General features: G+C 45.0%; 1 protein-coding gene, 1 non-coding gene and 1 pseudogene across 2 annotated transcripts in view; 2 read left to right on the forward strand and 1 right to left on the reverse strand.

Annotated features, from left to right (window-relative positions):
• The window catches only part of DESI2 (desumoylating isopeptidase 2), a 118,741-nt gene that overhangs the window by 53,714 nt on the left and 39,745 nt on the right, over positions 1-25,282 (forward strand). The gene's annotated exons all lie outside the window — the stretch shown is intronic.
• LOC142438247 (U6 spliceosomal RNA) lies at positions 8,564-8,670 on the reverse strand. The gene has a single exon (XR_012782664.1). It is a non-coding gene; the product is annotated as a U6 spliceosomal RNA (small nuclear RNA).
• Positions 15,573-15,889, forward strand: LOC142437428 (large ribosomal subunit protein eL42-like; annotated as a pseudogene).

Raw genomic sequence — 25,282 nt, forward strand, 5'->3', positions numbered from 1 at the left:
AGTGCGAGGTGACAGACTTAAACTCACACCACTGATGGATGGCATTGTGGTGAGAAGTGAGGCTCGCTACAATTTTGTTAGGCTAATATAGGGACGTTGACTGGTTGGTTGATAATTACTTAAAATACACAAACTGGTAAAGGAAAGAAACACCTGAAGGCTGGCTTAGGTGCCCATTTAAAAAAAAAAAAAAACCCTCAAGGCTGCTACGAATGTCATGAAAGAGAGTCATCTCTAGTAACAGAATTGATCTTGCTAAAACCCAAACCATGAGTCTTACCAGACAAGAAGCAAAACTCAATGCCAGCACAATTCTCAACCTTGAAAGGTGGCTGGTGTAGTGAGTGCATTGGTTGGAAAGAAATGGGACCCTGAAATTTGGATGGGGAGATATGGGCTGATAATCCAAACGATGAGAACATTGAACCACTCCATTCCATGGAACCACTCCAGCCACCGGTGCTGCCCTTTGCACCTAAAGAGATGAATCCACTCTAACCACAAAGTCAGCAGTTCAAAACCACCAGGCTTTCTCCCCGTTCTATAAAATGGCTATGAATCAATTGACTCGATGGCAGTGAGTTTCTGAGAATGAAACCATTATACCCCCACAGAACAGAACACTGCCGCCATCCTCGGAATTATTCTTGTTTATTGAGCCCATTGTTGGCAGCCCTCTTGTCGAGGGTCTTCCTCATTTTCACTGCCCTCTACTTCACCCAACATGGTGTCCTTTTCCAAGGACTGGTCTCTCCTGACATGTCCAATGTACATGAGACAAAGGCTCACCATTCTTTCTTCCAAAGAGCATTCTGGCTGTACTTCTTCCAAGACGGAACATTGAACATTTTATCTGGTATGTTCTTTCAGCCAACATCCATCTGACATTAGCAATGATATCCCTAGTTCCAAGTCCTCTTCTGAACCAGCCTGAACCTTTGGCCGCTCCTTGTCAATGCACTGCTGCAACCATTGTTGGATACTCTTCAGCAAAATTTGGTTGCCATGTGATATTAATGATATGGTTCTATAATCTGCACCTGCTGTTAATAACCTTTTGTTGGAATGGGTACAAATTCTCTTCCAGTCAGTTGGCCAAGTAGTTGTCTTGGAAATTCCTTGTCACAGACAATGAGTGCTTCCAGGGCTTCATCAGCTTGTTGAGACATTGCCATTGGTATTCTATCAATTCCTGGAACCTTGTTAGCCAACTCCTGTAATGTGGCTCAAACTTCCTTCAGCACCGTTGGCTCTTGCTCATCTGCCACCTCTTGAAAGGTCGAATGTCAACTAGTTTGTTTTTTTTTTGGTACAGTGACTGCATTCTTTCCCTCTTCTTTTGAAGATCCTATATCATTCAATAATTTGCCCATAGAAACTTTCAGTATTTCAACTCCAAAGACATTTTCTCTTTATAGTTTTTGCTTTAAAAAAGTTCTCTGAAGATATTAAACATACTTATGTTTATTCCCTGACTAGTTATTTCAATCACTAAAGTCTTTATTTGCTTGTTGCTGTTAGCTTTTTTCTTTCTTTTTTAATCACTCTGCTTCTGTTGAGAATCAGGGGGCTCGGGCTATTGAATATGCCCCTCCTCCTCCTATTAAAATTGAACATTCTATCTGGTATTCTCTATCTGGTGTTTAGTCACAACTCATGTGAATAGAGTGTTTGCCACAGCCAGGGCTCAAACCTTAGAACAACTCAGAGGTTCCATTCACCTCTTCTGCCCCCATCCCACACACGAGCTCACAACTGGCCGCACATTGGGCCACCTCCAGAGCCCTGTTTTTTGGTGGGGTTTTTTTCTGCCAGTACTCAGTAGCCCCAAAAGAGACTTTTCTGCTTCTTGTAGTTTGATCCATATAATTTGTGCTTGCTTCTCATACATAAATGTAAATGGGGTCAAGCCTGAGCCTACAAGGAATTCTAGCATGTCAAAGCCAATGTATGGGAAAAGCCAGCCAAAATCTGCAAGTATCAAAAACATACTGTGTTAGGGTTCTTTAGAGAAACAAAACCAGAATGCTAATAATTTTATATATATTTATACAGATAGATATATAACAAATAAACTGTTAATCAAATTATAAAGCAGTACAACTCACTCCCATGAGACAGTTGTGAGACACACTGGCAGTCCTTCAAGTCTTGAGGGCCACCGGGTAGTCCTCTATAGAGCAATTCAGGCTATCGGCACAGGCAGCAAACAGCAAGGTAGGTCACCAACAGTTAGCCAGATGACAGGGTCCGACAGTCCCCAGCTCAAGAGATATAAATTCCAATGGTGTGGCAAAGCAGGTCTTGAAGGAGCCTCAAATTACAGTGACACAGTCCATGGGTTAGGCTCAGAACAAGCAAGGCAGCCACACATTGTTCCAATGATCAAAGAGCAAGAGACAAGAAAGGCAAGGCTCGCCGAGCCATTTATCTCAATAAATCTCACATGTGCTTATCGGCCAGGTTGGCACAATATACTAACTACCTCACATACTCTAAGAAAACACAGAACCAGGGAGGCCAGTTTAGCCCAGGAACTGAGCATCCATCATCAGAAGCTGAGAGAAGAGAGCATTGTTGCCTCTTTGAATTGTCCTCAGTCTATCCCACCATAAGGAACCCTGGTGGCATCATAGTGATGTGTTGGGCCATTAACTGCAAGGTCAGCAGTTTAAAACCTCCTTGGGAGGGAGACTGGGTTTCTACTACTGTAAAGAGTCTCGCAAACCCACAGGGACAGTTCAGCCTTTCCGATAGGTCCACTCTTTATTCACAGTGAGTGACTGGATGACGGTGAGTTGGAGGGGTTTGGTTTGTATCCCACCGTGGACTCCAGCTTGAGGCCTTGTAAGAATGGTGTGGCTGCAGAGTCTGACCTGTGACTTCACAGGTGGGAGAAGAATCACTCTCAACAACAGCCCAGAGCCCATTCCTATGAGGAAGTCAAACATGCCTCCGATTTTCTGTACCAAGTCTCACAACAGTCATCTCTCCCTTGTCATTCAGCTTCTCTGCTAGATTTATAGTACACAACAATGACCATGCAGAAGTCACAGTCACGGGTGCATCAGGGAAGGGAGTGGGTTGCAGATCAGGATTAGAGCTATTCAGTATTTCCAGCCAGGAGTGCCTTTTCTCAGCCGTATCTGCAGCTATGTCAAGGACCTCCGGTCCTTGGCCTCTCAAGCAAGTGGCCCTTTGGCATCTGCTCTACACGGGCACGTGTTACAAAGTGTTTTTTAGCATTGCTAATAACTACCATAATCTCAGCCCAATGATACTGGCTCTCACAAACCCAGCTCACTCCATGCTCTTGGTTCTGCTATTGCCATAACCACTGTGCCTCCCCAGCCACACCCCCACCTCTCCTTCCCCCCCACCCCCACCCCACTCTGGTATCAGAGTTCTGGGCTCCCTAGATCAAAGAGGTTCGGCACAAGGATTTGAAGGCCTGAAAGATACTCCACTCCTGCTCTTCTTTCTTAATGAAAAGTGAGATTTCCCCCATGCCTGCCTCTCTTTTTTAAACGAAAGGGATGGAAAAACCGACCAATCCTCACGTTAGACTCCCATGCATCCTGTTTACACGTGTCCACAAAATCGTTGGATGGGAGTTGCAGAGATTGTGGCTAGGTGTGCCAAAATGCACTGCACACCAGGCTCATTCTAGAAAGGGAACTCAATGGAAAATTTCAAAGTTTGTTTCAGTCAAAATTCTCTAAGAGCCAAACAGCCCTCAGTGGCACTATTCTGTTCTCTTACCTCCAAACCCAGAACATTTGACTCATTGCCCTCCCCCAGATGGGGAGGGGCTCCCTGTTATGTGATCCAGCAGCTGCCTCCTCTCCAGGGGAACATCCCAACTCCGGAGGTGCTTCCCCTCAAACCCCCAGTTTCCTTCAGAGGCCCATGCCACGGTGGGGGGAAGGAGGGCAGTGTCCATTTCCCTAGCAACGCCCAGTGACCCAGTCGGTACCATTCCAGAGCCCTTGCGGCCTGGCTTGAGACATCAGAAGGAGGGGATGAGTCAGCAGACACAGAAGGCTTCTTTTCTGCACCTCTTTCAGTCTCCGCCTTGGGGCCCTTTTACCTCAAGTTCTCTGGTCAAGTACTGAGAGTCTTAAAGGACAGTCAACAAAACATGCTGAGCCCTTCTCTGTGCTGTATTCACCTCATGCCATCTTCAAAGCGGAGACAAAGGAAAGCTCTGAGGTGCGAAAGTCACTAGCTTCTAGCAAAATACTTAGTAAACCAAAAAGCCTGCAGACTTCACTCAAGCCGTCTCAGCACGTTCACTGAGCAGCTACATTGGACCAGGTCTCCTTGTGTATATTTTTCTCACATAATGCCCGTACCAGCCTGTATCGATATCACTATATTTTATAGATGGAGGATTGAGGCTTGGGGAGGTTGAGTAACTTTCCAAAGCCAAACCGTTCATAAGGGCCCAGCAGGAATGTGAGCCTTGGGCTGGGTGGGGGGAGGGGCTGCTCACTTCAGCTATGGCCCCAGCAGTTATGCCTGGGTCCTCCTTGATCTCCCAATCCTCACTTACAATTTAGCTGAGGAAGAGTTTTTCCCAGGCCAAGTGGGGACAACCTGGTAGGCGGAAGACTTGGCAGCTCTGTACCCTGCTTGACATGGCTGTTGGAGTAGTTAGTTTATTGTGCCAACCTGGCCGATAAACATGTGGGATTAATTGAAGGGCAGAGAGATAAATGGCTCCGTGAGTCTCACCTTTCTAGTTCTCGGGTCTCCTGCTTTCTGATGGTCGGACCAGTGTGCAGCTGCCTTCGTCAGTTGCCTGCTTCAGCTGGCAAGGCCCATTTCCTGTCAGACATCCCTGAGGAGCAGCCACATAGACTTACCCCGATGCAGCCCTGGGTGCTGGAGCAGCCGTGTACAGACCCCTGCCACCACTGAGATGCTTACACATTCACTGATTCAGCTTTCCTCTTGCAGTCAGTATCACTGCGTGTGTTTTGTGAGATGGAGGAGGACTTTGTGGATTGGTGTTGGACATATGGGCTAATGTTGGACTGTGGGCTTGGGCAGCACTGGGTTGGGATGTTTTCTTGATGTGCACTTACCCTTTATATAAAACTCTCTCTTATACATGAGTTTCTGTGGATTTGCTTCTCTAAATTCCCAGACTAACACAGCTGTCCTGCTGCTGTCAGAGGCTACCAGTAGGTGAGGACATCCTCTGACCACATGTGGATCAGAGGACCCAGAAGTGAGATTCCACTTAGCAAAACCAATTGCCAGCAGGACTGCAGTGTCCCAGAGCTCTCCTGGCTTTGAAGGCCAAGCTGGGCACCCATTCAGATTTCACGGAGCTTTTGTGGTCTATCTTTGCACCATATTTCCTAGTTTTAGCCCCAAATCCTCTGTTGAGCAAGCTACAAAAAGTCCGGCTTGGATGGCAATAAAGCAACAAACATCATTCTTTATTTATCCACCTTCTATCCCCCTTTCCTTTTCTCAAAGCCCAATTGCATCACAACACCCAAACTTCATCAAGTTGACCTTACCACCAGCATTTGTGATGACTGACTCGCAGTGACCCTGCTAATCTTTTAAAGGCGCCGTGCAGTGGCTGAGATTGAGGCGGAGCGGCGGATTCTCGTACAAAGTAGTATGTGAAGTGAGTGTTGAGCTCCAAAGTGTGTACCCATGCGCGATGGGTGCAATGGCCCGTGCCCGCGAGGCCCGTGGCATCCCTATGGCAACAGCTGACTGTCCAGAATGAAACGCGGTGTGTCCCTCTTTCGCAATATTTCCATTGGTTTCTCTCAGGATTCTGGTAGCTGCAGGCAATCTTTGATGTTCTCTTGCTGTTGACTTTTGTTTTCTTCTTTTCCTAGATGCGTCTGCTTTGATCGTCCTGCAGTTTCTGTGTGGGGGGTGCTCTGCTTTTTTTTTTTTTTATAAGGCGCCACTGAGAAGACAAGATTAAGATCCACCTTACTGGGATGTTGCTCCCTTAACATAACAAAAGAACCCCATTTCCAAATCCATCCTTTTGCCCGACTAGTCCAGTCCCTGTAGGGCAGAGTGGAAATGCTTCCCATGGCTTTCAAGCGGTGTCCTTTCATTGGAAGCAGAGGATCGTGTTTTCTCACAGAGCAGTTAATGAGTTTGACCCACCCACCTTTCAGTTAGCAGCTGAGTGCTTAGTTCTGCTGCTGCTAGGACTCACTCTTCTCTTTTACAAATAAGGTTATATTTACAGGTACAATGGTTAAGATGTCAATATAACTTGCGGGGGTGGGGGGGGGTGGGGGTGGGGGGGGGCGGGGGTAGGACACAAAGCAGCCCATTCAAACCACTGAAGAAGAGGCAGGCTTCTGGAATATTTCTATCAGAAAACACTTCACTGAAAATAAAGCACTGCTTTTTAAAAAAAGCAATGTCTCTATCTCAAGGAAGATAGATATGGAAAGAACAGGGCACATGCTGTTACTCTCCTAGTCTTGGAACGTCAGAGATAAAAGTTGTCACTGTGGAATATTGCAAAACCCATAGCCTGGAGGGCAGGAGCCCTGGTGGCTGCTTGGTTACAATCTTGGTGACTAACAGGAAGGTCACCAGGGCTCCACAGAACAATTCGGTGGCAGTCTAGGAAAAGATTTCTGCCCTACGGGGCAGTTCTACTTTGTCCCATAGAGGCAGTGTGAGTTGGGATCATTTGACGGAAATGGGCTTGGCTTCAAGGGAAGAAGGGAGGCCAGTGGAAGTGGGGACCACCAAGGGTTATGTTTTCATGATATTGGGTTTTCACAGGAGATATGTAGAGTTCCAGTCTCAGGAGCCCACAGGGATAATTCTACCTTGTTCTATAGGGTCACCATGAACCAGAATCAACTCTATGGCAATGGGTTTGGTTTGGACTTATGGACTAGCTTATAGCTCAACAAATCCACCAGCAGCTACCACACTCCTTGGCCTGAGAGGTCTCCATTGCCATCAAGAGCCAGGAGACAGAGATTCTGACAACAGCATTACCAAAAATGTAAGGTTTGGGGTGGAAATCTAAGAGTCAAATGAGGGAGACAAAGGGCACAGGTCAGCCACCTGTCCTTAAATAAGTGAAACATTTACATGGTCTTATGCTTATGTAACAGAACTGGCACTTCAGAAAGAGAAAGAGAGAGTGAGAGAGAGAGAGAGAGAGAGAGAGAGAGAGAGAGAGAGAGTGTGTGTGTGTGTGTGTGTGTGTGTGTATGTTGCAGACATAGACTAGGTAAATTGCCTTACACTAGTAAGGATGAGGCTGTCTACTCCTGTAAAGATTTACAGTCTCAGAAACTCAAACCAAGGAGTGGATTCTGATCACAGAGACCCTGTATGGGGTTTCTGAGGCTGTGACCGTTACAGGAGCAGAAAGCCTCATCTTTCTCCCGAGAGTGAGTGGTGATTTTTAAGGCTAGCAGCCCAATGCACAGCCCACTGTGGCAGCCGGGCTCTTCCCATGGAATGAGTAGTCAAAGCAAAAAAGTACAGTGACAGTAAGAGAAGTGGGTATCCTCTATTTGGCTCTCACCTTTCTGAAAAAATAAGTCCAGCAAACATTACTCATAGATGTTGGAATTTCTTACAATAGTGCCTTTGGTGCACTACTTAAAAAACCACCCACGCTACCTTTGAGTCATAGTGATCGTAAAGGGTAGAGATTCCAATTTAGAATGTCCCATAGGACAGAGTCGGACTGCTTCTTCAGGTTACGGAAACTGTGCCTCTTTATGAGCAGGAGTACTGGCAGCCTCATCTCTCCCCTGAGGAACATTCTGGCTGGTGGGTTCAAAATGCTGACCTGGTGGTTAGCAGTCTTATACATAACCACTGGGCCAATGGGGCCTTCAGCTATTTCATATTCTCCTAGAACTCACGGCCATGAGATGATTCCAACTCACATTGCTAATTGACTTTAGCAATCAGCCCTTTTCCTGATGAGTCGTTGGTTAAAAGTTTTTCCTAATCTGGGCTTTCATTTCCCTCTCCTGGTGAAGTCTTTTGAAGTGCATAAGGGATATCATTTCAGCATGTCCAAATCATCTATCTTGTCTTCTGCTGGGTGTCTCCTCCATTATACTTGGTAGTCTATGTGTGCCCTGCAATAGGGCCCCTAAGTTTGTTTGAGCCTTCTCATTGATGATGCTGGGAGCTTTGGGGTTTACATTTAGTTCTTTAATTCTGTGCATGGGGAAAGGTATGGGTCTTGTTTCATCCATCTGCATAAAGAAATCGTTTGTCCAACACCATTTGTTGAAGAGGTTTGTCTTTCTCCCACTGGATCTTTCTAGGTCCTTTGTCGAAGATTAGATGGCTGTAGGCTGATGCATTTATGTCTGGGTTTCTGTTCTGATCCATTGGTCTGTGTATCTCTCGTTGTACCAGTGCCAGGCTGTTTTGACTACTGTGACTAGGGAGTAGGTTTATAGGTCAGGCAGTGCTAGGCCTCCTGCTTGGTTGTTCGTTTTCAGAAGTTCTTTGCTTATCCTGAGTCTTTTGCCTGCCCTTATGAAATCAGTAATTCGTTGTTCCATTTCTTTGGGATTTTACAAATATGGAATGCTTCTCAAATTTGCATGGCATCCTTGCACCGGGGCCACGATCATTTTCTCTGTGCCGTTCCAGTTTTAGTACACGTGCTGCCGAAGCAAGCACTCACCATGACTTTAGATAGGGCTCCTAAGGTTGGAATCTTTACAGGAGCAGACAGCTTCATCCTTCTCCTGTAGTGTGGGTTTGAACCACAGACCTTGGAGTTAGCAGTCCAACACTTACCTGAGTCAGTCTCTTAGCTTGCACCTCTTCATGCAGGAAAAATTGAACTGGCCTGTGCGGTATAAAGCAACTTTTTTTTTCTGTTTTTGCATTTTATTAGGGACTCATACAACTCTTATCACAATCCACACATATACATACATCAATTGTATAAAGCACATCCATACATTCTTTGCCCTAATCACTCTCAAAGCTCTCCACTTAAGTCCTCTGCATCAGGTCCTCTTTTTTTTTTCCCCTCCCCGCTCCTCCCTCCCTCATGAGCCCTTGATAATCCACGGATTGTTATTTTGTCATATCTTGCCCTATCCGGCGTCTCCCTTTCCCCCTTCTCTGCCGTCCATCTCCCAGGGAGGAGGTCACATGTGGATCCTTGTAATTATTCAGGCATCACCGGTGATTTCCAGGCCCAATCAGGTCTAGGGAAGATAACCAGATTGGTTTGCATAGGATGGGACTGGCTATCTATGAGGCTTGATGACTTTTCTGGTGCAAAAAAAACAAACCTAGTGCCACTGATTTGATTCTGACTCATAGTGTCCTTTAAAAGCCAGGAGAACTGTCTTAAATCTTAGGGTTTTCCGAGTCTGTGACTCTTTACTGGAGCAGACAGCCTCGTCTTTCTCCTGCAAGGACTGATTCATGTGAGTCCAAAGTTTACCTCGCTTCACCACAGACCTATAGAGTAGTAGTTGAAAGTATCTGGGCAAGGGCAAGAATAAAGAGGCTATAAAACTGCACGTGCACTTAACCATAAATCACAGAATACAGAGAATCCTGCCTGGGGGCAGGGGAGGCCCGGAGAATCATTCCTGGCCCAGCATTCTGGCCTGTGTCTTGTTTTTCCTGCTTTTCTCATCACCTAGGCTGCTGCCAGGAAACCAGTCATCACTCCCGGCCAACACAATGAACGGAATGAGTAGCGTGGGGGGATCATGATACTTGAGATTGACTGTCTAGGTCAGAGCGAAGACCCCTGCCACCTCTGGACCTCCCGGAACACTGCAGCCACTTCAGCTGCAGCACCATCCCGTGGGGCACAGGCCCATTCCTCAGAGCACTAGCTTTCCTCTGGCACACTGGGTGTTGCTGGGGCCAGAGAGCAGGTAGGAGAGGAGAATGGTCTGAGGACAGACAGAGATTGTAACAATCAGTAGCTTCCGTATGTGAAGCTTTCAAAGACCCAAGAGCACTGCCAGTTCTAATATTCTGCCTTCATCCATACAAGTCTTCGGAGCCAGAGTAGCATTCCAAACTCAGGCTCACTGCCATTGAGTCCATTGCAACTCATAGTGACCTCTGAGCCAAGGTAGAGCGCCTCGCTGGGTTTTCTAGAGGGCGACTCGTAGAGAAGTAGAAAGCCTCCTCTTCCCCCCAGCAGAGCCCACTGCATAACCCTCTACCGCCAGTATTAGTAGGTTTTTAAGGACTAGAAGGAAGGAGTTTAAAAACCCGCCCTTTGCTATTAATGTCCAGCACTGGTTTCTAGACTTCCCGCACCCCACTCTTGGTTCCATGGATTCATAAATGCCTGCAAACAAAAGATAACAGCAGCGGTGCTCTCGCTGATGTGGGATGAGGAGATCCTATCTCACAGAAAAGAAGAAAAAACCGCTGTGCCTCCCACTCATTCCCTGAGGCAGCCGAGAAAGAAAATTCAGTCCCTCGGATCCTGCTCTCAACTTGACTGCAGCCGCCAGATGGAAGGGACCTGGGGCTTCCATCGCTGCATGGGAGAGTGGTGGAGCAGAAGCAAAGCTTGTTTTCTACCAAGAACTCAAGTTGGAGACCCTTTAATCTTGGAAAGTTTAAACTGTATAAACTCCCTGCTCTGAATGGGTTTATGCATATATTCCAGAGGGCTTATATAAATTCATTAATACATATACTCCATTAAGAGTCATAGCAATGCTGTAAGACAAGAGTAGACCTGCCCCTGGGGTTTCTCCAAACTCTAGTGGATTCTGACTCATTGGGACCCTAGAGGACCAGGTAGGACACCCCTGTGGGTGTGGGAGATTGTAACTCAATTCAGGAGTAGAAAGCCTCATCCTTCGCCCTGGAAGGGCTGGTGGTTTTGAAATGCTGACCGTGAAGTGAGCAGCTCAGCTCTTAACCTACCATGCCAGTCTTGCTGAGGGCCCTCTTGGCTCCTGAGATGGCTGGTGGGTTTGAATGTCTGCCCTTGCTGTGTTTCCAAAATTCTAAGCTCTCTCGTCCACAACTGTTTTGGGTGTATTTTTATATCCTTTGTTTATTAAACAAAACCAATGCTTTGGGGGTAGGGGGTCTGGTTCGCGAGGGCAGGCAGGCAGGCAGGCCTAGTCGCCCAGGGGGGCGCGGTCCAGCACCAGCAGGGGGATCTCCTCCAGCCGCTCCTCCAGCTGCCCGCACCGCAGGTAGCGCCACCGCCACGTCGCCAGCCTTTGGAGCAGCCGCCGCAGGCTCGCGGGGCCCCACAGGCCGCGCTCTGGGGCCGCCTTGCCGGGCCAGCCGTACTTGGCCTTGGCCCTGCGCGGGCCGCGGGCCGCCGGCCGCGGGAAGAGCTGCCGCCAGCACCAGCAGCCCGAGCCCGAGCCGGCCGCGTCGGGCTCCCCGCGCGGGGGGCCGCCCCGCTTCTGGCGCGCCAGCTTCCCCAGCTGCTCGGGCTGCACGCCGCCGCCCCGCCCCGCCCGCGGCCGCGCCTCCGCCATGCCGCCGCCGGGGCCCGGGGAGCACGCACCGACCGGACGACTCGGCAGCGGCCTCCACGCACAGAGGATCCTGCGGCCACCTGGGGGTGGCCTTCAGGGGGGTGTGCCGCGGGGCTTCCCCGCCGCTTCCCGTTGCCGAGGAAACAGGAACGATGACCCCACAATGCAGGCAGAGCCATCGGCCTTGCCGAGCCCCGCCCCCCTCTGAACGGAGACCTCCCAGGCGTGGACCCTCAGAGAGCTTCTAAACTCACGCTGCGAAGGTCCCCGGGGAGGGATGCTTGGACTTGGCCGCGGCGTAGAAGAGCTGTTGGGAGCGCCCAGCTCCTTGCTTACCATGAAGCAGCCGCCGAGACGAGTCATGGGTGGGACCAGGGTGGGTTGCTCACTGGGCGGCGAACCTCCAGGCCAGCAGTTCAAACCCTCCAGCGTCTGGGGAGAAAGAGGAGGCTTTCCGGTCCCCCTGAAGATTTCCAGCCTCAGAGACCTACAGAAGTCACTTGATGGCGTTGAATGAGTTGAGAAGGGAGCGGTCCAAGCCCCACTGGACCGAGATTGGGACCAACTTGTGGCGTTCTGCAGTACTCTGCCAACGGAGAGCCAGGGTTGAGGAAAGACGTCAAAACTTGGTTTTTCTCATCTGGCCTCATCCAATCTCAATCGGGTTGTGGTTGATTTTTTTTCCCCTCCACTATTTTTGCATCTACACGAAAACATGAATTTTTGTAGAAATTTTGAAAAACACACACTAGGGACAAGAAGCCGTTTTCTGCATGACGTACATTTTGCACTTTCAATTGTCCCCAGTTCAAATAGGAAAAAGTTAAAGCCACCGTAATACTAGCCACAGGGACGACAGTGCGGCGCTGCAGGACGGGCACTGTTGCGTTCCTGTCTGAGCGACTTTCCTGCCACCTAGCACCAAGAATACCCGGCACAGTGTGTGTGATGTGCTAAGCCCTCTACTTGGCATTTAATATAACTTTATTATTTTTAAAAATCATGTTATTGGGGGCTCGTACAACTCATCACAATCTATCCATCCATTGTGTCAAGCACATTTGTACATTTGTTGCCCTCATCATTCTCAAAACATGTGCTTTCTACTTGAGCCCTTGGTATCAGCTCCTCATTTTTCCCCACCCTCCCCCAGTCCTCCCTCATGAAGCCTTGATAATTTATAAATTTTTATTAATTTGTCATATCCTGCAATGTCCGATGTCTCCCTTCACCCACTTTTCTGTTGTCCATCCCTCAGGGATGAAGTTATATGTAGATCCTTGTAATCGGTTCTCACTTTCCACCACAACGTTCTCTCCACCCTTCCAGTAACTACACTCTCACCACTAGTCCCGAAAGGATCATCTGTCCTGCATTCCCTGTGATTCCAGTTCCTATCTGTACCAATTACATCCTCTGGTCTAGCTAGATTTGTAAGGTTGAATTGGGATCATGATCGTGGTGGGGTGGGGTGGGAGGAAGCATTTAGAAAGTAGAGGAATATTAGAAAGCAAATGTTTTGAGAATGGTGATGGCAACATAAATACAAATGTGTTTGACATGATGAATGGATGTATGATTGTGATAAGAGTTGTACTGGCCCCCAATAAAATGATTTTTTTAAAAAAAGGAACTAGAGGAAGGCTGTATGTTTCATCGTTGCTACACTGCACCCTGACTGGCTCACCTCCTCCCTGAGACCCTTCTGTAAGGGGATGTCCAGTGGCCTACACATGGACTTTGGTTCCCTACTCATTCACAATGATAAGATTTTTGGTTCTTTGATGTCTGATACCTGATACTATAGATACCTCGTGATCGCACAGACTGGTGTGCTTCTTCCATGTGAGCTTTGTTGCTTCTGAGCTAGCTGGCCACTTGTTCACCTTCAGGCCTTTAATACCCAGATGCTATAACAGCCGGGCTCCTATTATTGTTATTTAAGAATACAGTGCTTAATGTTTGTCAGGAGGAATTTCTACAGCTGTCCATGTCCGAGGAACTGTTTACCAGCAGATCCGAATTACACCACAAGCCAAACAACGCCCAGCATCTCCTGTCTTCATTTCCAGGCCGTCCTCTCGTTCATGGGTCACCATGGTGCGGCCAGTGATGGAAAGGGCTCCTGTGAGCGACATCAGTCTTTAATAAGCACTGCAGCCACACCTGCTTGGCCAGTGGTGGCGCTGCTCACATCTCCAACATACCTGTCTGCATCCTTTGGCCCTCCATGTTTTTTTGGAAAAGGGAATTAAAGTGAAGACAGCACTGATACAGCCTGTGTATTATCATCAAACCGGAGAACCTGGAATCCATGGAGTCTTTGCATCAGCCCGAGACTACCACCCGCTCATTTCCCTTCAGCTCCAAATGGATGATACCCTACACATGGCCATGCCCTCCAGCACACAAATGGCCTTGGTCTCCTTGACTTGTGGGGAGTCTGGGCTCCAAGGGCAAAAAGAGAGCGTGACACAGACGGCAGCCAGAGACACCGGGGAAGCCAGTGACTTTACCCATTTATTTTATACCCCACTAACACAGGAACAGACTCTGGAGTGAGTCCACCTGGTTTGTATTCTGGCACCATTTTAACCTTGTGCTAATGGCCTTTCTCCTTTGGATGATCTATGTATGTCTTTGTGTTGTTTTTGACTTTTTAATACATGTTCTCCTTAAATTATATTTGAGATGGGGTCGCTTTGGTACCATAAAACAGGATTAACTTTGAAAATGATTAGGGAAAGGAATGTACAGATGTGCTTTATACAATTGATGTATGTATATGTATGGATTGTGATAAGAGTTGTATGAGTCTCTAATAAAATGTTAAAAAAAAACAGGATTAAGATTGAAAGTTTGTACAGCTGCGGGGAATGCTGCATAGTTTAAAATCACCAAAGATGTGCATCAGGGTTGTATCCTCTCACACACAATCTTCTGAAGAAGCATGTGCAATAAGCATGGGAGGAAGGTGGATTAACAACCTGCGATACGCAGATGGCACCACTTTGCTGCTGAACGTGAGAAAGACTTGCTGATGAAGATCAAAGATGGTAGCCTTCAGTCTGGATTACAACTCAATGCAACGAAAACAAAAATCCTCACGACTGGACCAATTGGCAGCATCATGATAAACGGAGGAAAGATTGAAGTTAAGAATGTTGCCTTGCTAGGATCCCTTATCAATGCTCATGGAAACAGCAGTCAAGTGATCAAAAGACACACTGCATGGAGTAAATCTGCTGCACATGACCTCTTAAAGGTGTGAAAACAAGGAGATCACTTTGAAGACTAAGTGCGCCCCACCCAAGCCATGGCATTTTCAATGATCTCATATGCATGTGAAAGGAGGACCTTGAATAAGGAAGATCTAAGAAGGGTCGTTGAGTTTAAATTAGGGGAAGGGGAGAAAGGGGGACCCCATCACAAGATTGGATATCTAGCCCCTGCCAAGGGGACGAGTAACAGGGTGAAGGGAGACAACAGCGTGAGACATGAAATAATAATTATATAATTGATCAAGGATACACAAGGGTGGGGAGGTGGCGGAGGGGGAGGGAAAAGAGGAACTTATACCAAGGGCTCAAGTAGAAAGAAAATGTTTTGGACATGACAATGGCAACATATGTACTACTATGCTTGATACAATTAATGTATGGAATGTTATAGGAGCTCTAAGAACCCCCAGCAAAATGATTTTAAGAAACTCAAAAAACCAACTCTCCTATTACTAAGCCACTTCATTCACATAACACCAGGAAATCCTCAAGCTAGCCCTAGAGCAGTGGTTCTCAACCTGTGGGTCGTGACCCTTCTGGGGGTGGAACAACCTTTTCACAGGGGTCGGCCAATTCATAACAGTAGAGACACTACAGTTATGAAGTAGTAACAAAAATAATGTTATGGTTGGGGATCACCACAACATGAGGAACTGTATGAAAGGGTCTCGGCATTAGAAAGGCTGAGAACCACTGCCCTAGAGGAATGTGTTTAAAGTTAGCAGATAAAAGGCACAAGCCGCAAGAGACAAGGATCGCAGGCTCTCGGGTTCCTGTTTACACTGCGTAGGACAATATCTCTGCAAAGATGGTCAATGTACCCCAAACCCGAAGAACTTTCTGTAAGAAGCATGGCAAGCATCAACCTTACAAAGTGACCCAGTATAAGAAGGGCAAGGATTCCCTGTACACGCAAAGAAAGAGGCACTACGATCAGAAGCAGAGTGGCTATGGCGGGCAAAGTCAATTTTCCGGAAGAAGGCTAAAACCACAAAGAAGATCGTGCTGAGGCTTGAATGCATGGAGCCTAACTGCAGGTCCAAGAGGATGCTGGCCATTAAAAGATGCAAGCATTTTGAACTGGGAGGTGATAAGAAGAGAAAGGGTCAGGTGATCCAGTTCTAAGCCTTGTTTTATCTTGTAAATTTGAAAAAGTGTTGAAACAATATTAGAATTATCTGTAAGAAAATATAGTTACATTCTTACTCGAAAAAAAAATAAAGTTAGAGAAAACATGGCTCACTTAGGGAAATTTGGCTTTCTCATAAACAGATTTTAGTGGAGAGCAAATGCTTTGAAAATGATGGGGGCAGGGAATGTGCAGATGTGCTTTACACAATTGATGTATGTATATGTATGAATTGTGATAAGAGCTGTATGAGCCCCTAATAAAATGTAAAAAAAAAACAGATTTTAGCATAAAGATATTCCAAACACTACCTGTGATAGTTCATTGCGCCAGCCTGGCCGATAAACACAAGTAGGATTAACTGAAGGGTGGAGGGATAAATGGCTCAGTGAGCCTCACCTTGCTTGTTCTGTGCCTCAGTTTAAAGGGGTACACTACCTGTGGGATGACTAGCCTGTGGACTGTGTCACTGTAAGGTGAGGTCCCTCCAATCCCACAGGATTGGAATGTTCATCTCTGGAGCTGGGGACCGACAGTTGGTGACAGTTGGTGACCTGCCTTGCCGTTTGCTGCCTGGGTATATATAGCCCAGCTCTCTCTACAGAAGGGGACTGGCAACTGGCGGCTCTCAAGCCTTAAAGGACTGTTAGTGTCTCACTGCTTTATAATTTAACTGTTAATTTCTTGTATTATCTATCTGTATATAATTTAATAGTTCATTTCTTGTATTATATATCTATCTTTATAAATATATATATATTTTTTATATAATTACTAGCAACCTGGTTTGTCTCTCTAGAGAACCCTGTCCAACACACTACCTAATCCAAACCCACTGCTGTCGAGTTGATTTGGATGTAAAGCAAGGCAATTGGTCCAAGTAGAATTGTCCTGTGGATGTCTGAGACTGAAAGTCTTTATGGTACCAAGAAACCTATGGGACATTGTGTTAAAAAACTATTTTTCATCTAAATTTCAACTAGGGCTCTTGTATTCTTATTTGTAAACCTGGCACCCCTGTCAGAGTCCTGCAGAGAGTTCAGAACTGCTCCTACAATATATTTTGGGACGTTTTCTTACTCCAGGTCCCTTAGAAGATCTCTTGGACCGAGAACTGGCTGAAGTCTAGAGAGTGCTCTATCTCACCCAACCCCAAGTAGAAGTAGGCTCCTCTGGCCCCCTTGTCTTAACATAGGTACCCAGAATAGTCCCGGAGACTAGAAGAGCTCAAATTATAAAATCATGGAGTATGAGAGCCCCCACCCCTCTGTAGGATTTTCTACAAATTGGCAGCAGGTTTGGACATAGGCATGGTCCAAACATCCATAAAACATATGGTCCTAAATACAGAAAAAGGGAGGGACCCTACAGTCTTGACCTTGTCTTGGCAGTATCACCTTGAATAATGGAACCTCTCCAAATCCTACTTGTTCTCAGAACACGATGCTACTCTTATAATAGTGTGAGGGTCAGCTAAGCCAACACATGCAAGGGCTTAAGACAGCGCTTGTCGCAAAGCAAGTGGTTGATAAATGCCACCTTCTGCTGCTACGATAGAATCCTCTCCATTCTTCTCTGCTTACATCTCCGGCTCCTATCCATCCACAGTGCTTACAGGTTCTCCTCACGTGAGCCACAGCAGGACCTTTGTTTCTGAGGGCTTACAGCTAAGGACAGCTCTCTGAGCCCAAACTCCTGGAAACTTTCCCAGGTAAATTCTACATAGAGACATGTGTGATACCAGAAAACAGATGGCTTCAGGGGACTCATGGGATGGTCAGTGAAAAATCAGAGATCAGAGTGCCAATGGGATCCAACTCACTTGACAATTATTTCTTACCTCAGGCTAACCCTGCCCAATTTCAGACTCTGCTGATGCACAAGCAGGAGCAGTTAAAACCCTAAGATTAGGAGATTAAGCCAGCATTCAAATCTAGCAAGGCTGAGCCAGGAACACCATCCTTAAACGTGAAAGGTGATACATGTGTATGCAGTTATATAAATACATGAAGAGAGACATCACCCAAGGTGACATGGGTGTGCCATGGGGGTGAAATGGGGTTTGGAATTTGAACAAAAGAGGACATTTTAGTAGATAAACTTTACATGATGAACTTTTCCAAACCCTTCTATAACAAGAATCATGTTTTCTTGAGGTAAAATGGTAATGGCATAAATGCAACATTAGAAAGTAAAATGTATATCCAAAGACATTGATTTTGTTGTTAGGTACCATCAAATCTATTTCAACTCTTAATGACACTGTCTACAACCGGAAGAAGCTATCCAGTCCTGCACCATCCTCAAAATTGTTATGTTTGTGCCCATGGTTGAAGTCACGGTGTCAATCCATCCCCCAGAGAGTCCTCTTTTTCAGTGACCTTCTGCTTTACTAAGCATAAATAATAGCCTTTTGCAGAGATTGGTCTCGCGCTGGTAGTTGGACATTGGCTAATTATGTGCATATGCTGTTATAGCTCCAATGGGGGCTTCAAAAAGTTCGTGGAAAAATTCTTTTATTGTTCAATTCCATTTTCCAATAAAATTGTACTATAAGTAAACTCCTTGTAAGAGAATCTGATCCTCTCCCTGTGTGAGTGGATTCTTATTGTCCCTTTTTAAAGGCTACTGAAATGTTAGTGTAACCTTGATGTTTGACAAAACCTCCCCTTTGGAGCCCCCAGTTGCAGGACTGTGTAAATCTAAAATATTCCCTCAATATCTCAGCCAATCCTTGGTCTCCAGCACTTTCTTTCAGCATGTACTCTTTACTCTGTCATTTCTGACTTTCACAAAACTTCCTCCCACGCAAAGCATGAGCCATTATGAAATGAATAGACTTTCAAGAAGATTTGGGAGGAGGAAGTTGATAAGAGGCTTATGTTTTAGAAACAGCTCCCTGGAGGTGGCATGACCACTCAGGTCTTTGCACTGAGATGAGATCTGGAACTGTGAGCTTTGAGGAAGTTCGTTGCCTAAACCACTGCCCTCATTGAGTCAACCCTGCCTCAGAGCAGCCCTAGAGGGCTTCCTAGGACTGGGAACTCTTTATGGGAGCAGCAGCTTCAGCTTCCTCTTCCTCTCTTGGATCAGCTGGTGAATTTCAACTGCTGATCTGACTGTTGACAATCCAAAGCTTACCCAACAGCACCACCAAGGAGCCAGGTTTCCCGAAGCCTCCTGTAAGTCAAACAATAACGTAGTAAATAGCATGGCAGAGATCATTTTACCACAGTGAGGACTCGAAGCACTCGCTGATGAAAATCGAGCGTTGCTGCGCAAGCAGTAGCCACTGGGATTTGAGTGCCGACATCCTTTAGAAAATCAGTGACTATCTTTGAAGAACATTTTTTTGGGTAGTTTTAAATTGGGTTAACCTAAATAGGACAGCTTAAAAGTATAGAGCTACTTTTGTAGGTGTGTGTTGCTTTGTGCTTTGCAATTGTTTGGGGAATGTTATGCTGGTGTTTATTCACCATCCTGTGTTTTCCCTATCAGAAGGGAAACAGGTAGTTACCTTCTGAGAGTGTGTGAGAGTGAGTGTGTGATCTTCATCCAAGATCTGTACCTTTTGTACCCCCTGATCAGTAATAGATAGTGGCCAGCACTCACCCTCAATGCACTTTGTGAACAGTGAACACATCACACTAATTGTGGAGCCAAGCAAGATAAGATCCTTGATGACTTCAATCTTTTCACAGTTTATCATGATTTTACCTATCACAGGTATAAATTCAGATCCAGACCTAAAGGGTGACGAAGGGCCATATGGTCTTGGGGTCCCACCTATCTCTATCTGACCAGTAAGTCTGAGCTCATATTATATTTTGTTCCACATTTTTCTCCCACTGTGCCGAGGACCTTCTAATCTGATCCTTTTCAGAAAGGTTGGTGGTGGTGGCGGGGCACCATCTAGTTCTTCTGGTTTCAGGGTTGTAGAGACTGATGTCCGTGCAGTCTGTTAGTCTATTGGATTGATTGTTAAAAGGAGCTATGCAGTCATCACCACAGTCAATTTCAGAACATTTTCTTCATTCTTTCACCCATTACTATTAGCTTTCCATTCCCCACAAGCCTCAAGAAACTATTAATCCAATTACTGCCTCTATAGATTTACCTATCTTAGATTTCATATAAAGAAAAGCATACAAAACGTCAATGACCAAAACACAGAAAACCTCTGTCAACGAGAAAACAACAAAACCTAGAACAAATTTAAAATGGGTCGAAAGAGAAAAAACAATAAAGTATTAAATTTCAACTGAACCCCATCAACATTAATCCACTTTCCAACATATTCTGTCTGACAGCAAGGGTGTTCAGAACCCTGGCCAATGGTCAGGATTTTCTGGAGGCTTAATTCACATGAGGATCCTGCAATGAATTTTGGGGTTTCGTTGATATCCCTAGCCTTCGGCAAACCCAGTGCTCCGAATTTAAACTCTAATACCATTCCCTCCTCCAGTCTTAGATTTTATTATTTATCATCTTTGAATCGCACAGGTTGGTATGCTTGTTCCATGTGAACTTAACTGACACCTCACGTAGATGGCTGCTTGTTTTAAGATTGGCCTTAAAAACCCCAGATATCATTATTTCTGATCATCAGACACCATTTGACTTCTTCACCACAATTTGCTATAGTAGTTATATATTCAGGGAGCTCTTCGTGAGGACAAGTATCGAGTCGGGCCACATGTTAGAATTACTTGTTCTTAGACCAGGGCTACAATTAAGTATGAGCTCAAAATCCATTCATATATCTATAGTTTTTATATGTTCCTGGTCCACTTTAGAGACAACACTTTGTATTGAAGAACATTATAAATAATTCCCATGGGGTATATGGCAATTCTATTGATAAGATCATTGATCAATCTTATCTATCTATGGCACAGTATTTTAAAATACTGTTGGTAAAAGGAATATATATATGTATGTATATATGACCACTTTTTTAAACTAAAGCACATGGATTTGTTGACAAATTAAAAACTTAATTGGCTATTTTATTTAAAATTTTGTTGATATTCAAGGGTTAGGATTTATTTGAAAATTTTTCCATTTATATTTATATGTAAATTTTATTTTTAATGATATCTTCACTTATTTTAGTATTACAGATATGCTGATTTTATAAAATGAATTTGGGGTTATTCAATTATTTTCTATATTATTGAATAATTTGATTAGAATTGGTGCTAGTTCTTTTCTCAGTGTTTGGTCAAATTTCCCATTGATGCTTCACTCTTGGCCTGTATTTTTTAAGTTCTGACTTTTGGATAGGGGAAGTCATTGTTGTTTGGTGCTCTTGGATAAGTTCCAACTCATAGCAACCACATGTCCGACAGAATGAAACTGACCAGTCCTGCACCATCTTCACATTTGTTGTTATGCTTGAGCCCATTGTTATAGCCACTGTGTCAGTCCATCTCGTTGAGGGTCTTCCTCCTTTCTGCTGACCCTGTACTTCACCAAGCATGATGTTCTTTTCCAGTGATTGGTAACTGCTGAAGTATATGAGACAGAGTCTCACCACTCTGATTGGTTAAGGAGCATTCTGACTGGTTAAGGTAGTTTTTAAATTACTTGATTATTTTTTCTTTTGTTGTAGATGTGTTTAAGTTTTCTACTTCATTTTACATTAGCTTAGGCATAGTGTATGTGGTAGTCTTGAGTACTTTAGAGAAACAAATCCAGAAAAACTCATGTATAAGAGAGAGTTTTATAAAAAGGGTAAGCGCACATCAAGAAAACATCCCAACCCAGTGCTGCTCAAGTCCACAAGTCCAACATTAACCCATTAACAACACCAATCCACAAAGTCCTCCTCCATTTCACAAAACACACACTATGATGCCGACTGCAGAAGGAAAACTGAATCAGTGAATGTGTACGCATCTCAGAACTGGCAGGGATCTCCACGCGGCTGCTTTAGCACCCAGGGCTGCATCGGGGTAGGTCCATGTGGCTTCTCCTCAGGGATGTCTTGCAGGAAGTAAGCCTTGCCAGCTAAAGCAGGGAACTGGCTAAGGCAGCTGCACCCTGGACCTACCATTAGCAAGCAAGAGACCTGAGAACTAGAAAGGCGAGGCTCACTGAGCCATTTATCTCTCTGCCCTTCAATTAACCCCACGTGTTTATCGGCCAGGTTGGCACAATAAACTTGAACTATCTCAGTGTATTTCGTGTACTTCTGGTCATTTGTGCATTTCTTATAGGTTTTCCAAATTTTTTAGAGTAAGACTCTTGATAGTATTCTGTTGTTATCCTTTTTATTTCTGTTGATTCTGTTATGATGTCACATGTTTCATTTCTTACTTGTGTTATTTGCCTGTTCTCCCTTTCCTTTGTTAGATTTGTCAATGGTTTATCAATCTGTTCTTTTAAAAAGTTCCTTTTATTGGGGGCTTATACAGCTCTTAACACAATATATACATGCATCCATTGTGTCAGGCATATTTGCACATTTGTTGCCATCATCATTTTCAAAGCATTTTTTTCCTACTTGAGCCCTTGGTATATCAGCTCCTCATTTTTCCTCCTCTCTCCTCCACCCTCCCTCCCTCATGAATGCTTGATAATTTATAAAATATTATTGTTTCATGTCTTACACTGACCAATGTCTCCCTTCACCCAGTTTTCTGTTGTCCACCCCCCAGGGAGGGGGTTATACGTAGATCATTTTGATCGGTTCCCCTTCTTCCCCCCACCTTCCCCTTACCCTCCTGGTATCGCTACTCTTATTATTGGTCCTGATGGGTTTATCTGTCTGAATTCCCTGTGTTTCCTGCTCTTATCTGTACCCATGTACATGCTCTGGTCTAGCCAGATTTGTTAGATAGAATTGGGAACATGATAGTGGGGTGGAGGAAGCATTAAAGAACTAGAGGAAGTTGTATGTTTCATTGGTGCTATACTGTACCCTGACTGGCTCGTCTCTTCCTTGTACAGGCATGTACACATATAAATATGTTGATATATAATGATAGGGAAATAAATCTATGTACATATACTTACATGCTAAGTATCAAGGTAGCAGATGGACATTGGGCCTCTACTCAACTACTCCCTCAACACAAGAATACTTTATTTTAATAACCTGGAATTCTGTGATACTCACCTCCCTGACACGATTGCTGAAGACAAATGGGTGCATAGCAAATGTGATGAAGATGGCTGATGGTGCCCACCTATAAAAATATATAGCATCTGAGGTTGTAAAGGCTTGAAGTCAAACAAGGGGGCTGTCTAGCTGAGAAGCAACAAAGCCCACATGGAAGAAGCACACCAGCCTGTGTGATCATGAGGTGTTGATGGGATCAGGTATCAGGCATCAATGATCCAGAACAAAATATCATGTCATGTGAATGAGGGGGAGTATAAAGTGGAGACCCAAAGCCCATCTGTAGACAATTTATCAATCTTTTCAAAGTATCAATCTCTAGTTTTATTGTTTGTTTCTATTGTTCTTTTGTTTTCGGTTTCATTTATAATTGTTTCATCTCTGTTATTTCTTCGTTATTATTTCTTCGTTGCTTATTTTTATAATTTTGATTGTTTTTCCTCTAGAATCAGTCCTAGTATCAAATGTCTTAGATTGGATTCTCTAAAGAAATAAAACTAGCGATGCTTATGTATGTTTATGTAGAAGGAAATTTATATCAAGAAAGTGGTTCACCTACTTATAGAATCAGGTAAGTCCAAGTCAGGGCAGGTTCCAAGTCCATGGGTCAGATATTGAACTGCAGGCTCCTCCTGACTCATGCACATACCTCCTGGGTCGGATGAACCCAAGATTGGCAGGATGACAACAGACTGGTAGCTGCAGAGGCAAATGAATCTAAAGTCAGCAGGTCAGATGACTCTCAGGGTTGACAGGCAGTTTGGCAGGATTTTAACTCAAGTCCGAAGAACTGGAGGTTGGATGGTGACCTAGATGCAGAATTAAGAAGCAACAACAACAACAAAATCAAGCAAGCTCTTCTACAACGCCCACTTCTATTGAAAGTAGGCCACAACCTTGAGGAAACTCTCTTTGCTTTGATTGCTTCAGGACTGTGATCTGAATAAAGGTACTGCATCCCTCTCTAATCTTAGAATGAAGGGCTGCTCATAGCAGATCCTATTATAGAGCCAATTTGAGTAATTACTAGGTCTTAATAGTCAAACCACTGAGAATCTTGGTCCAGGCAAATTTGCCTATCACAATTGGTGTCTCAGATTTGGAAAAGAATATTAAATAACCCTCAAGATAGTGATAACCTAATTTTTACCCCTCCATCCTATGAGACTTTCAGAACAATGATTCCAAAACAGCAAGTCATAGAATAATCGCAAGTCACACACCCTCCCACAGTGATTTCCCCTTTATCCTTGGTGTCTCAATAGCAGTTAGACCAAAGCCTTCCATGCCAAAGCCCAGTGGAGGAGTGAGGCAGCATGCTTTACAATTCTGAAAAGAACTCCTGCGATAACCGAGCAGTCGATCAATGGTGCTGTTGTCCGGCGCTGTCAGATCAAGCCTGACTCCCAGCAACTCTAGGCACACAGAACAAAACGCTGCCTGGTCTTGTGCCGTGCGGACCATTGTTGCAGCCCATGCAACAAGCATCTCACCGCGTTTCCCCTCTTGTTCGCTGCCCCTCCACTTTACCAAGCGTGATGTCCTTTTCCAGGGACTGCTCTCTCCTGACAGCGTGTCAAAGTGTGTAAGACCAAATCTCACCAGCATCACTTCTGAGGAGCATTCTGGCTGTACTTTCTCCAAGGCCCATGTGTTTGCTCTTCCGGCACTCCATGATACTTCCCATATTCTTCACCAGCACCACGGTTCAAATGCGTCCAGTATTCTTCAGTTTTTCTCATTCATTGTCCATGAATAAGAGGCGATTTCACATGCATATGAGGTGATTGAAAGGATCACAGCTTGAATCAGGTGCACTTTAGTTCTCAAAAGACACCCGCGTTCCTCAACAAATACAACAGGTGTTTCCAATGCAATGTGCCCGTTGATTTCTTGACTGCTACTTTCATGAGCATTTACTGTGGATCCAAACAAGATGAAATGCTTGACAACTTCACTCTTTTCTCCATTTATCTATTGGTCCAGTTGTGAGGAATTGGGTTTTTTTTACATCGAGTTGCAAACCATACTGAAGTGCTTCAGGTCCTCCTTACTTTCAGCAAGCAAGGTTGTATCGACTGCATATCTTAGTTGTTACTAAACTTTCCTCTAATCTTGATACTTCATTCTTCATGTCGTTCAGCTTCTAGGATTATCTGTTCAGCATTCAGATTGAGTAAGTAAGGCGAAAGGATACAAACCCCACTTTTCTTGATTTTTAAACCACTTAGTATTCCCTTGTTTGTTTGAATGTTTGTCTCTT

Source organism: Tenrec ecaudatus, chromosome 1 (genome assembly GCF_050624435.1).
Source record: "Tenrec ecaudatus isolate mTenEca1 chromosome 1, mTenEca1.hap1, whole genome shotgun sequence".
NCBI classification, from domain to species: Eukaryota; Metazoa; Chordata; class Mammalia; order Afrosoricida; family Tenrecidae; genus Tenrec; species Tenrec ecaudatus.